Source organism: Apium graveolens, chromosome 6 (genome assembly GCF_009905375.1).
Source record: "Apium graveolens cultivar Ventura chromosome 6, ASM990537v1, whole genome shotgun sequence".
Taxonomy (NCBI): Eukaryota; Viridiplantae; Streptophyta; class Magnoliopsida; order Apiales; family Apiaceae; genus Apium; species Apium graveolens.
In genome coordinates, this window is record NC_133652.1 from 281,915,037 (window position 1) to 281,930,509 (window position 15,473).

At 33.6% G+C, this 15,473-nt stretch overlaps 1 long non-coding RNA gene across 1 annotated transcript; it reads right to left on the bottom strand.

Moving 5' to 3' along the window:
• Nucleotides 1–13,804: 13,804 nt before the first annotated feature.
• On the bottom strand, nt 13,805–15,099 carry LOC141664126 (uncharacterized). The gene is made up of 4 exons (XR_012551845.1): nt 14,966–15,099; nt 14,576–14,635; nt 14,123–14,185; nt 13,805–13,986 (listed from the first exon to the last, which is right to left on the bottom strand). It is a non-coding gene; the product is annotated as an uncharacterized LOC141664126 (long non-coding RNA).
• Nucleotides 15,100–15,473: the final 374 nt, after the last annotated feature.

A 15,473-nucleotide genomic window follows, 5' to 3' on the forward strand; every position in this document is an offset into this window, starting at 1 on the left:
TCTAATAAGAGGATTTGTGCCTTAATTCTCCAGAAGAAAGATGCTTCAACTGCTATCAGTGACTCCAATGATTAGTTTTTATCATTAATAGCAATTGTTGAGTCCATAATGACATCCTTTTTTCTTTATAGCTTTGTCCCGTAATGAAAACCTTTGTTGTCATCTCCAAATATTATTGACGGGATAGCTTTTGTAAACCACATTTAACTGTGAGGCTCTTTCTCTGATCATATGCCTTAAGTATGAATTACCTATAATACATATGAATCATTTAACATGTTACGTCCTGCACTCAAAAATAGATTAACAGTTCTTGGTACCCAACTTATCAGTTTGGGTCCAATTGATTTAGAGATTTTACTATAAATAGAGATAACAACAGCTGCAACCTTATCATGCTAATTCTTATCTTTGACTGACCATTTTCTCCGGTACAATACCATTGAAATATTTGTCTCTAGGCTAGGGGAAAAATGGTTCAAACCTTACATAAGGAGGAATAACAGTCTTTGGCCTTTTGTAATCCTAAACATGCTTTTTCTATAATTAAAGAAAGTACGAAGAGATGCATTTATGTCATAGAAATAAGCAAGCATTGAATTAGCAGTACATTGCATTCATTCAGAAATATTACACATACGGATTAAGCAAGATAGGCATGATATGGAACAAATAGAATTAACAAATAAATCATTAATTCTATCTAATCCAATCATGTTAATGTATCTGATCTAGTTGTCTCAATCCAATTATAAACTAACACATCTTAATAAACAATTCAGAAAAATCAGCAAATCATATTATAATAGGATCCAGAGAGTAAGCATAAACAAAGGTCTTATATGCTGGAAAAATAAATCTCACTAAAGAAATTAATTAGGTTCAACAAATATTCCAACACATATTTAAGATCATCTAAAGTAACATGCACAAGTTAAACATCAATCCTAGTTACAAGAAAATAATCTAGTGAACTAGTTTAGCATTATCTATGTGTGATGCTATCATGTTTGTACGAGTGTTAAACATTCAAACACTATGATCTTAACATGCATTGAATATTTAAAACAAAATATTTGAGTGGTTCAAGAATTTGAAACCTAAGATATGTGAGTTGGACCATCTTTAGAGATTTCTATAAAAGCAATATATTCATGTTTTTCCTTCTTTTCATCTGATCCATCCTAACTTTTTCCCATGCACTATAAGTTTTGACTGGCTGCTTCCCTAAGAAAATATTCCACATTTATCACAACTCTTCAACTAAATCCCTACTCATACTAGTTTGTCATGCTTCTTGTTTTGTTGTTGTAAAATCCTAGATAGTCACTTGAACATATTGCTTGTCAGAACTGTAACTATCAAATCTTATTTATGTCTCAATCTCAGTCTTGTAATCACCTCTTGAACTAAACCTGTAAAAGTCTCTGCTTCAGAATAGATAAGATATAGCTTATGTACTTCTTGTGAATCTGATGCGACTAAACTTCCTTGATATGTGAAACACTGCCCTAACGTACCGTCCCTCAAGTACTTGTAACTGAGATGTTTGTATGTCCCCACTATTCTCTCTGACCTCCACAATTCCTGCCTATATGATCTAATTGATTCCCGAATAAATGTAGCATTGGTACAAACCCCTGTGTGTCTGTATAATCTGGAATCATAGAGTTATTTTTAAAATCTCTGAGAAAAATTGTACCCATAAAAATTTCATTCTGTTTCTGTATCTGAAAACCCAGTGGTATCCTATGGAGTAAACCTTTGAGGAAATTCCACAATTTCTTCTGTAGGTCTTGAAATCAGTTTCATTGGAGTGAGAAACCATTATCTTCAAAATCAGTGTTCGGGAATTTTCTGTATGAATAGCACATGGTCTTCGTTTTCTTCGAAAGATTAAAATAAACTTTAAATCTCGTAGGAATATTGAGTCTACCAATACTTTGTGAAGCCTTAATTTAATATTTAAGAAAAATTTAAATTTCCAAATTTTTTAATTTTTTTAGAAAATAAATTAATCAAAAATAAATACTTACGTAAAATCTAATTTTTAAGAATTTTGAATTTTTTAAATATAAAATAAAACATAAATTATTATCTAAGAAAAATTTAAATTTAAGAATTTTAAATTTTATCGAAAATTAAATAAATCAGAAATTTGCAACCTGCGACTTGTGTTTTTATCTCCGTAACTTGCGACCATATATCCTTACCTGCGACCTGATCTTGTATTAATACTAACCTGCGATCGAGAAAATCCTTGACTAAAATTACTAACTAGCGACAATAGCCAACCGGTGACTTTGATTGTCCCGTACGTGAGTTGTTGTAGGCGCGTGAACAAGTTTCGTCGCAGATAAGAAACCGCGCATGTTGGCTGCTGATTGCTATTTGATCGTTGACGACGGCGCGTGTAATCTACCAAGAAACCAGCCTCGTGAATTCAAACAAATAAGCTGCTGTTTGTTTGTTTTTTTGTTTGTGTACACAATCAACAATAACTAGAAATGGCAGCTATTGCAAATGAATAAACTGTGGTGATCACAAAACTGGTAGCTAATAGTCTAAATTGCCGAAATGAACAAACAACAAATGACACCTAACAAGAATCCAGGGCTGCCATATGAATATTCAGAATATAAACTTTATTTACAAAATGGCAGCCTACAAATAAACTAATTTAGATTAAAAAATTTATTTACTAAAATTTAAATAATAAATTAATTTAGTTAAATTTATAAAATAAATTTATTTAAATTAAGTTATTAAAATAAACTTATTTAAATTAAATTTATAAAATAAATTTGCTAAACCAAATTTACAAAATAAATTTATGTAAATGAAAAATTAATAAAATAATCAATCAGCTCTGATACCAATTGTTAGGTCCCGAACTATCGTAGAAGGGGGGTTGAATACGATACTCACTAAATTAAAAATTCCTTTGAATCTTTTACCGATATAAAATTTAGTGTTTGGTTAGTTGTTCCGTATTCTTGAGGTGAATAGTGATTGGAACAGTAAAATGAGGAACACAAGATATTCAGGGACGTATATATCCATATATAAACCCGTGAGGGGTATTGCTAAATTTCAGTAAATAAATTAACTGGCTACAACCTAAGAACAACAAAGTTCCTAGTTTTTACAAAGATTTATAAATCAAATCCTATAAAATTATCTAGCTTTTGTTTATTTAAGGATTTAATTACCAGGTAACGATTATAATGCCCCTAAGAGTATACAAGAGTTAAACTGGGCATTATAACATTACTCCGGTGAGAAGTTAAACGGGTGTACAATTTGCTTGCGCGTCTCTGTATTTTCTATGCTGCATGTTTTTCATTAGCTCTCATTTTGGAGGATTGATGAACAACACAAGTTTATTGCACCTGCTTCTGTTGTGTTGAATTATATCAATTAAAATGCCTGGCTGAAATTTAACCACATAAATTAATTGATTGTATCAATAAACGTGTGGCTGAGGAGCTTGGTCCTCCTAACCTGCTACCAGTAGGAGTATAACCTACGACCAGGAGGGGGAAGGAGTATTTGTCAATCAAAAGCTAACATGCGACCATTTTGCAAGTTAGTAACCTGCGACCTTTTGGCTGCATGGTTTCTTTTGATTTTATCAACTGGAGACCAAGGTAATCCTTGGTTTCCTTTGTTTATTTGTTTTGCCTTTTTTCTTTTTGTTTTTGTTTTGTTTTCATTTCTTTTTCCTTTTTCTTGTTTTTCCTTTTTCTATTATTTAAGTTTAAATTGTAACTAAATTAATTTATACAATAAAGTTAAATATAACTTATATAAATAAACTAATTTAGATTTATAAAATAAACTTATTTATAATTTATAACATAAATCATTTTAAGTTTATTAAATAAATTATATTAAAGTCCATTAAATAAATTTATTTATTTTAACAATTAAAAGTTGAACTTGGTCAATCCCTCGAGCTGTTTAGCTGTATACCCTGCGCACCTATTCTCGTACTTTAATAGATAAACATTCAATCCAAGTACGTTCCTCAACTTAACAATTCTTCTAAAAATAATACCCATATTCCTTTCACGAGCTGTTGACGCCTAGTGCAACTGGTCTGGTTCACATACAACTAACTCTGATTCAGGTCTTCATATTATAGCCTTGACTCCATTGTTAAGCTTGCAATAACTTTATCGCTTCGGACACTGACTATCAATAAAGAATTGTACTTTCACTGGAATCCTTTTTGGTACTATAGATAACGTCTTCATCGCTACTACAATCTTGAGTACTTCATTCACTGTTCTTCACCGCTGCTTGAACAAATAAATGAATTTTTGTCAGGGAATATACCTTCAAGACTGCAGTTGTCTTCTTTAACCTCTGTCTATACCATGTCTTCAATTTTTTAGATTCCTATGCTTCGAACACTATCTATCTTCAATCAATGCTAATACACTGAAATCTTCTGGTAGCACTTATACACTGAATCTTCATCATTTCTGAAACCCTAAAAGTCTTTAACCTTTATTCTTCACTGAGGCATGAACATATTAATGAGCTTCTTTCAGTGACATGTAAATAGGCCTCAAGCTTTCTTCTAATCATTTGATTCTTTATATTTTCATTGTCTTCTTTTCTTTTAATTTCTTATATAGATGTAGTATTATTAACATGTCATGTTCTAGTGTTGTTCTCATGTTGAGTTATCATGTAACTGTTCATACAGCTACGCAGTCTCACCAACAAAGTGGGGGGAGTTTATCTTGTGTATTAAAAGTGAACCAGATTTACAACCAGATTATTATAACATATCAGGTAAAGGAGATAGTAGTTTATAGTAATTAGATGCATACTTCTACATGTACGTATCCTAATATTTTGAGGAATATTTCTTGTTCTAGGAATACTTTACTATCCTTACTGAAGAAGTACTCAAAAAAGTCACCATTATCCACTATTTATCGAACCTTGAACTTTAAGTTCATAATCAACCTCACAAGTCTGTATTTTGAGTACCCATCAAGTTCATTAAAATACCCCAGCAAATGAAAAATATTTTAAGGGAATATACTAAAATATTATATCTTCAAAAATATGGTAATACAAAATTGCAATTAAATTTATATATATAAGGCTAAATAAAAATTTGTAGTTGTTGTGTCCAAAATTTTGCATGGCCTCGATTTAAGGCCTGTAAGAAGATTGAGCCCCAATGAGATGGATTATGAGATGGTTGGGTGCAAGTTTGGCCCAATGATTGATGGTTTTGGATGTACTAACCCTAAGGGAAAATATACCATGTGAAGTTGCAGCTTGTTATGAGAGGTTTTTCTAGCTTTATGAAACTGCAGGCCACCAGAGGAAGTTAAAGCTAACTAGCACAGGTTCAACCGGATTTTGGGCCGGAAGAAATGGTTGTGAAAGGTGTTGTTGCCGAGCAGGTGAAGTCTTGGTTAGGCAGGTGAGGTGTTGGAAGAACAGTGGCAGCTGATCAGGATGGAGAGGTACTGGAATAGGTGTATAAGCACACCTCCTAGATAGAATTAGTATTTAACAAGGATTATACCTCCTAAATCAAGGAGAATGGACTCTATCCTCAAAGAGTGGCTTTATAATACATTTCTACCACTAAAACCATGGTGATAACTCCTAATTAAAGGATATACACTATATTTATTGGATAATTAACATTAATTATGGATTAATCAAGTTTTGAGAGTTCTGTTGGCGGTAGGACACTAGAAGCTCACTTAGAAGTGGTTAGATAAACTTTGGACACATAGAATGACTTATCCAATTATGACGTTCTCATCAAGTAAAGAAGTCCTAAACTTAAGAAGTACGTGGGACTTGATTCCTATAAATATAGGATATGTAGGCATTTTACAAGGGTTGGAAAATATTGATTCTTAATTTTTCTACAAGGATCATGTAAAAAGTGTAACAATAGGCATCTCGGGCATCCCCATTGGCCGTGTAGGACTTACTCAGCCTCCCAGGCCCAAAAACCATACAAACTCAGGAAGGTGAACTTGGAACTACAATGGCGATGCAGAAGCATGAAATGAACAGAAGCGTGATATAATCAAAAGGAAGTAGTGACACTTTGGATGGGTGAATCAGTTATTATGGTGATATTTACTTAGGGTGTTGTTATCAAATTCCTCTAATAATATTTTTGGCACGAGAAGGAGGGGCTCATCTTTATCTTTAGAGAGGAAAGATGTCCGGCGATGGTCGTATATTGAAGAACAATGATGGTAATTTTTTAAATTAGCCCACAGATGGTGTTTCAACAAAGGATTTCATGAATTAAGATGACAGACGTGAAAGAGAATCAATCTTTCAAGAAGGTATGCCCAAAAAGATGAAGAAACGAAGGAGAAACTATGGCAGTTCTATGAAAACGGTAAAACACGTAAAATGAACTTATGGTTATGAAATGATTGGTTTTGGGCTTGATGAATGGTTGAAAAGAAGGTGTTCTCATGTTTATTCTGATATGGAATAGCCATAAAATTTGTTCCAACAGGGTTCAGATTCATATATGTGAACCAGGTACATATTCATGTGTGTGATGGTTCAGGCACTTGAAGAGCCCTTCAACATGGAATGTCAGTGTATTTGATGAACATGCGCGAAGCTGAACCTAAATTGGTGGATCAAAGTAACAGGTCATTTGGATATGTTCATATGAGTGTCAGAAGGGAGGCTGAACCTCAACATTTTACTGAAAAAAAGGCATTTGGAGAGTTTCCAGGAGAGAAGTGCAGGAGTCTTGAAATTATGCTCATTCCTTTTACCTCGAGTCCTTATGATCTTTTAATGTATATTTTAATCTCCTCATTATACTTCCTTATCTTATCCTCATATTAAGCATAATTCCTTGCTCATATTTCTTCCCTTACTTTCAACCATTCAGCTAAAACATATCTCCACGCTCTTTTAGCAATATCCTTATCCTTCAGTAAACTTATTACTCTCTTGCCTTCTGTGGGTGAAAAGTTATCCATTAAGTTGCAGCCAACAAATGTGAAGGACCCATCTTCGTAGTAGATTTTTACTTCCTTTAATGTTACAACCCAAACTCTGACTATTTCCTCAACTAGTTGTTGAAAGTAGTCTTCATCTGAGATGCACCAATTTAGAGGTAGAAAATTACTTTGCTTGTAACAGTTCTAGATGGCCCTTTCAGTAACTTGCACTTTTTCAGTATGCTTAGATTTCTTAGATTTCCTCCCAACAGACTTGTAGTTAACTTTGAGTGATGACTTGACAGAAGGTAGGTTTGTGATTTTCTTGAGAAATGTTTGGCTTGTGTTGATTGGTATTTTCAGAAAGGTGTTAGCAGTTTGTTTGTATATGAATTTAGGCTTTGAGATAGGAGTTGGTTCAGTGTATGAGTTAGTTGGCTTTGAAGGTTGATCTTGATTTATTTGGATATTTAGGGTTTATTGTGGTTCTAATCCATCTTTCTTTTACTTCCTCCTTCTCTCATCCCCTTTCTTTGTTTCATCATCCTTCTTCTCTTCTTGCTTCTTATCCTTTCTGTCAGTTGCTCTTGATGAGTGACTTGGATTTGAGCTAGAAGATTTATGTTCATCATGCTTCTGCTCATCATCATCCTTGTCATATTTTAGATTATAGTCTGTTATAGGCATTATGGTGTTTACATTTTGAAGATATCTCCCCAAGATTTTGATCATTTCCTCATCTTCAGGTTTCTTGTGAATTTTGGACTTTAGATCAGTTTCAAGGGTCATAATTCTGGTCTCACAGACTCAGGAAATGTAGGCAGTGGGATATTGAGCTTACCCATGATGGCTCCCAAAGCAAAAAAAATTATATTTGTAAGTGGTTGTGGGAGTCCACCAAGGCTTGAATGTCTGCCTGTTGACTCTGCACCAGTGTAGTGAGAGCATGCACTTGAGTTGTGAGTTGGTCATTGGAGGTTTGCAGAATTGAGACTTGACCTTGCAGAGCTTGAATCTGTAGATTTGTTGATGTAGAGACAGCTAGAGATGTGGAAGTAGATGTTGTAGAGCTAAAAGTTACTTCCACAACCTCTTTGATACCATCCATAAGCAAATTAGAAGGCTCATATCTGGTGTGATGAAGCTAGTCCAGCTTGATTTTTGTGTCATTTGAATTGGTGATTTATTGTTGGACCACTTCATGAAGAGTAATGAAAGATTGTCTTAGATTTTTGACATCTTTTTCCACAAAAGTCAGATCAAGCCTTGCCATTTGATCAGCAACATATTTAAACTTGGAGGTGATCTTGCTTTGAGATGGTATGATCTCATTCATTTTCTTCTTCACCGGCTTCCTTATCTTTTCTTCATGACTAGTCATCTTTACTTCTAGAGCTTTACGAAAAAGGTAAAAAGCCTTGAGCTGAGCTTTGTAAACTTTTGTGACTGTATCATAAACATCCCGTAGAGTCAAGGCCTTGGTATTGCTTCCAAAAATAGTGACATATTCATCCCTATACCTAGCCAAGACTTGATCTATATTCAAAACAAAATCTTTGGATAGCCATGCATCTACATTCCCATCTTGTTCTGCATTATTTATAATTTTCTCTTTCTGTTTTTTAACTTGTTCATTGTATGCTAGCATAATGGCTTGATAGTCCTGATTGCACATATCTGAAGTAAGTAGATGTTGTGAGATATTTGCTAATCCAGAAATCTGCTCAATAAGAAGATCATCCACCGATGGAGGTTGAGAGTCAGTTGTTTGTAGCCATTGTGAGAGGAAGTGTGGTTGTTGAGGTTGGGAGGTTGATGGTTAGTGTGAGGGATCGGAACCACCAGTGGAAGAAGTCACAGTTTGACTCACAGATTTCTCTGTGTTTATGACACAGTGTTGTTCCTCACCAGTTGTGGGAACTTCCATTTGAATTGGAGGGGATTTGACTGTGCTACTGTCATTTGCAACAGTCTCAAAGCCTTGTGTGTCTCTCACCACACTATCACTTGAATGTGCTATTCTTTCCACCTCTATGACAGGATCATTGGTAATTGTACTCCCAGCTTCAATTGTCAAAGCAATTTCAGCCAGGGTTTTGAGGGGAGTTGTTCCTAGAACAGGAACCTCCTACTGAATTGGAGAGGATTTAGATAGCTCCCCCCAGAAGTACTACCCTCAAACCTAATAGTCTGTTAAGACTGATTTGCACATGAAAGTCCATTTGTGACCTCCATGGGGTCTTCAGTAAAAACTGATGAATCCCCCATGGTTTTGATGGTGTCATCAAGGTCTACCCCAGCTAGTATCCTCTCACCATCTAAATATGGTGTCTGGGTGGTCAGCAAGGTTTCTTGAACCATGTCACTTGATTAGGGCAACACTTGAGGATTTGATTCAAGTGCTTCAGTATATGAAAAATAAATATTAGATATAAAAGTTTGAAGTTTATGACTAAGTCTTGGTAGCCCCCCCTTGAACGGATGAGAGAGCTTTAAGGGATATGCTCTCCTTGTGTGTGCAATCCTTATTTCTCCTACCATACACTTGGATTTGTTCAAATGTTGGCTGTGCAGACTCTTTACAAGATGCATTGGGAAGAATGCTCTTTTCAATAGAAACATCCTGTTTAGAGGATGTCTCTGGAATCTATTTTTTCCCCATTTGTACAACTGCATCCATTTGGGAGGATACAGAGGTGACTTGAGTGGTCAAGTCAGTTTTTTAGCCTTCTTTGTTTTTCTGACGAAGGGTGACTCATGCTGTATTTATTCCTCACCACTCTCATTCATTATTGTAAGGGTTATCTCCTTTCTCTTCTTTTTACTCACTTCATCCTTTTGAGAGGATGAAGTGGTTGGTTTCCTAGCTGCAATTTGTTTCTAAAAAAATGGTCTCAGCTTAGGAAGGCCCCTGTTGGTTTTCCTGTATTTGAACTTCTACAAGTTTAGGGACCATAGCTGTATTAGGTTGAGCATTTTATCTCATATCAGGCATAGGATAAGGGTAAGTCCTAAACCTCTCCATCATGAATGGAGTAATTTTCATACTCACATTTACCTTATTCTTTGTAGTAAGTGAACCAAATATTATTTTGGACACTTTCTTATAATTGCCCATTTTACTGTTATCTATACCATTCAATAAATGTATGTCTGTTACTTTATGATATAAAGTAGACATAATAAATCTAGGAAATAAAATTTCCTTACCTCTAGCAGATTGGGGCATGGTTAGCCTGGTTGCAAGTTCTTCCAAGATCAATAGACCAACATTCAAGTGTGTGTTGTGGGCTATTGAGAACACTAACTTCTACACCACACTTGATATGTTGTCATATCCTATCTTACTGTATGTAAAGGCCCTTACAATAGAATCAAACAAAAAGGACCATTCCTTCCTTAGATTTGTTCTGTTCAAGCTTGCCAAGTTTATTCTCCCATCATAGTTGATGAAGTCCACGAACTCAGCTAGTTCATTTTGAGTTGGCACCTCCACTAGATTTGAAGTTGGAAGAGCCAAAGCTGTATTCACATCTTGCATATAAGTCTTTTACAAAGTTATATTTTGTAACTTAGCAATAAATTAAGGTATGAACTTTTCATTTGACTATTGGTTACATAAAATGTTAATAATAAAAATAAAAATAATATAAATTATAGTAATAATAATAATAATAATCATAATAATCATAATAATAATCTTTTTAAATGTCAATTTAAAACTATTTTATAATTTTTTTTAGGGTTATAGCGCGTACAATCCTCTCTCAAATGTTAGGTGCCAAACCTAAACAAGTGAAATGTTATGTCCATGACACCAAACAACAAACACCATAACCTTAAGAAATATAAAATATTACATTTAATAATATCATTAGGATTATGATTTTGATGATAGTAGCTAGTACTATTTAGTAAGGTTTGATAACGAGATTCAAGGAACTAGTTTGCCAGTGAAGATTCTACTCAAGATAATGTAGTTTTTAGAGGGAATTTTGGTGAGAGAACATCGTTATTGTAAGTTTCCATGGATAAGGGAAGATATCATTTGGTATCATTTGAGTCATTAATAATGCTCCCTCCTTCCCACTCCTTTCTTTACAGTTTTATTTTCAGGCTTGGCACGTATTTTAAGGCTGGTACAAAGTAGATTTCCATAAATTTTTTTAAAAAAAAATTGGAATAAAATTTAAACACAACTTTTTTATTTAGAAGAAAAATAATTAGAGAGATATACTTTATAGGAGTTTAAAATATATACAGAGCCCCATTCCCCAATGTAAAAAACCAAGACGGAGGGACGGAGTTCGAATCTAGCTAAATACTTATTTACTATTATTTATATTATTAGCAAGTTGTCTCCACAGTTTAATATTTATTTGGTAACATTTAAAATTCAGTATTAGTTAGTTACAACAACTATTCACCCTCTAAGTGTGTATTTCATTTCATAACTCCGGGTCTAAAGTTTGATGTCATAAACAATAATAAAACATAAATATACAATAACTGAACTGGAATTACATAAACAAATACAACATCTACAACCCCTTGACCAAGATCTTAAGTATGAAACAAGTTTATACAAAATTTGAGTAGTATTAATGACACAAAATTCAGGAATGCAACTTTTAAGTGAATTCTGCAAAGACAAGGACATTGATCAAGAGTTCTGAGCTGCAAGAACACCACGGAAAATTGTTGTGGTTGAAAGAAAGAATAGAACTCTAGTTGAGGCTGCTAGAACAATACTTCAAGATGTTAATTTGCCAACAAATTTTTAGGAAGAAGCTGTTAACACCACATGCTACACTCAAAACATATATCTAATCAACAAAAACCATGGCAAGTCACCCTACTCAATCTTGTCAAAAAGAAAACCCACTATAAAGCATCTGCATGTGTTTGAAAGCAAATGCTTTGTGCTTAAAGACAACTCTGAATATGTAGGAAAATTTGACTCTAAAGTATTTGAAGCTATTTTTCTGAGATATTCATTGGAAAGAACTGCCTACAGAGTTTATGTTTTAGAGAAAAAGAAATTTATGGAAAGTACTGATGTGACCTTTGATGATGATAAGTGTCCAGGCTTGGAATGCCTTAATGAAAATGAAGTTGAAGCCCTAAAATAAGTAGACAACGCCTCGTGGTGCAACAAGGTCCGGGCATAACGGGGCTCTCACCCTCTCTGGTGAACCCTTCCAAGGGACTTGGTCCCGGTCCGTTGCTGAACATACTTCTCCAAACTATAATTCGGATGACAGAGCCGCCAAATTTTCAAGTTGGGTTGTTCCCGGTTCGCTCGCTATTACTGGGGGAATCCTTGTAAGTTTCTTTTTCTATGCTTATTGATATACTCAAACTTAACGTGTAGTCCTGCCTGACCTAGGATCATAGTTAAGGTGAACAAATTATGTAGAGCCTAAGGGTCCTCGAGCTCCTTAGATGACGCGATTACGTGCGACAACACAAGAGTGTCTTTTGCAACCACCAAAGTCACAATGTTTGTCGCTGAAGACTCGCTTTTGCGCCAATCGCACAATAAAGCATGACAGGCCAATCTCCGCCAAAAAACCAGCAAATATGTGACAACGAGGAAGACGTAATATGTGTAACTAGTTGAGAATGGGGATTAGATTGAAGGAGAATCATTGAATACGATATTCTCTACTTGTCTACCAATACATTCAATAACATCTCACTAAAAATGATTAATTAAGTAGAATCATATAATACGATATTGTCTACTTGTCTACCAATACATTCAATAATATCACACTAAAAATGATTAATTAGAATGGTTAAAAGCATAAAAATGAGTGGTTTGAAGGAATGAGTCACTCATTTAAGAAAGTAATTTAAAAAAAATATTAAGATTGGTGGATTTAAAAATCGAAGTACCTACAGACCACCAATCTTCGAAACTATATATCGACATATACCTAGAGCCGATTTGAGGAGACTAAGATGTATGAACATCATTCATAAGTGACTATTTACAAACTTGCCAGAAAAAAACAATACTATCTATTTAATATGAATTATTTTATCTCGATACTGAGTGTCATGTATCTTGTTGAGGTTTTACTGTAGAAAACTTGTAATACGATCAATTTGCAAAAAATAAGTCAACAATTTTTTCCGATAGTATAAAAACACTACTATCTATTTAATTATTAACTATAGAACATTTGAGCTTTTACAATATCTAGCTGAAACTTTCAAAATAAAAAGTTGTTAACAAAACATAAAATAAAAATGATAACACTACTAGAAATATATCAATAGACATCAGTTTTAAGCCGATGTTAAAAAAAATGAACCGATGTCTTTGTGGGTGTAGAGAAAGGTCCCTCTCTTTAATACCGGTTTTGAGAAATTATAAAAGACCACTTCAGACATCATTTTTGTACAACAGACTAATGTCGAAAATCATAAAAGACAGCAGTGTTTAGCAATAGTCTATTAGCTTTAACATGAGTTTGTAATTTCTCTAGTCGATGATATTTTCCATTATATACACCAGTTTTAGGCACAAAATTACACATTCTAACTGTTGTATTTTTTTATTATAGACATGAGTTTGCACATTTTAAGTGATATGTTATATTTACATATCCAACAAACCAAATGACCAAACCAACAATACCAAAACAGATGAATTAACCAATAGTAAATCAAAACTTGCCAACGATACTAAGATACCAAAAAATTAAAAGCTAATAAGCTCCAAACAAGAAGAATCATTAATATCAAGTTAACGATCATTTAAACTATAGTCAATTTTCAATATCGACAACTTCTCAAATACTCCATCTATCATGAATTATTCTAATTATATAAGTCATTTCCTTCATATCAACACCACATCCATAACTTGTTCATATCAAACACCAACCAACAATAGTGAGAGGCGTGCGTGTAGAAAGGCAGGCGGCTCCTTTCCGTTGACAAAATAAGCCAACTTTGTACCATCTTGGAGTCCATTAGGCTTAAAGAGTATCTGCTGTAATCTCCGTGCCTGTCTCAGCAAGAAAGGAATCGGTAAGGCTATAATTGAAACAGAACTCAAATAATAAACCTTTTAAAAACTTAACACGCGTAAAAATGGAACTTTGTGAAGGTCAACGGAAAAAGAGAGACACCTAATAACTCACCTTTTCTTAGTGTCGCCTACATTGTTTCTTTCTTCTCCTTGAATTAAATGAGAAGAATAAGACCTTGGCTTGGAAAAAGGAAGGTGATCAGTACAAGGAAATAATAATTGTTAATATGGCTTTTCCCCACCCATAAACATTATTGAATAATTAAGGCACAAATTAGTCTACAATCCATAATAAAACAGATTCACAAATGTACCTATATGCTAACAAAACACAAAATAAAAAGGATTCACTACTAGACATATGTTAATAGACATCGGTTTCACGTCATATAGCCAAGTAAGGTGACACTTTTTGTAATAAAATTAGGGAAATTATTTGAGACACTGATTTAAGAAATACAATTTTGTGAACACCAGTGGAAAACCTTATGGTATATATTTGTGATATAGTAGTTACCAAATAACACAGTAAAATTTCCTTAGTTTATGATATTATGTAAAATACCTGTAAGATACGGGTCATCTTTGCTTAAATATATTGAGGAGCACTTTCTTCATTGTTTCACTGTAAATATTGAACAAAAAGTGAGATGTAAAATTTTTGGAATAAAATATTAATCAACATATCCAAAAGAAAATAAATAATTAAAAAAAGTATGATTTCAGAGAATAAATACATATCAAATTTTGTTTTTAATATTGAATAGAGGACAACACTACCAATATCAGAATTGATAAAAAATATAATTGGGCTCAAATTACGAGTTTAATTATAACTACTAGTTTCTTTGGTCATACCAATTGATATTGTCTAGTTGTTGCACTGATGTGATAAAATGTTGAAAAATCTTTTTTAATGAAAATAATCAGATTCATGTGTTATACAGATACGTACCTTGTTCACATAAACCTCCAATAACTGAAATCTCCAACTAAAGAAGATAAATATGATAACTTTACTCTTAATGATATATTCAAAGCTACATAAACAATATTTATTGTAAATATCATAAAACCGTGAAATGGTAGGTGTGAACAATAAAAGAATAGTGGTACATGATGTGCAAGGGAAGGGAAGGGGAGGATTTCTTTTATAAATCATTATTGAAAGTTCTAGAAAGATTTAGATGTGGATTTTTGGACAGGGTTCTAGAATGGACTAGAAATGGTCATGATCTTTTTTCTTGGACTTTTGTTTGATTTTTGGGCTAGGCCTCGCCTGGCTTGGCAAATCTATTTCATGGGCTCAATTACTTTCTACTTTTTTTAATAAATAGAAGACATGTTTATATTAGAATTTCATTTTTGATTATACTAGACAAATCAAATTAAACTTATGACTTAAAGTTTGTAAATGTTGTTACTTTCCGTTTTTTCAGCCGAAACATATTTTCTTGGCCTTA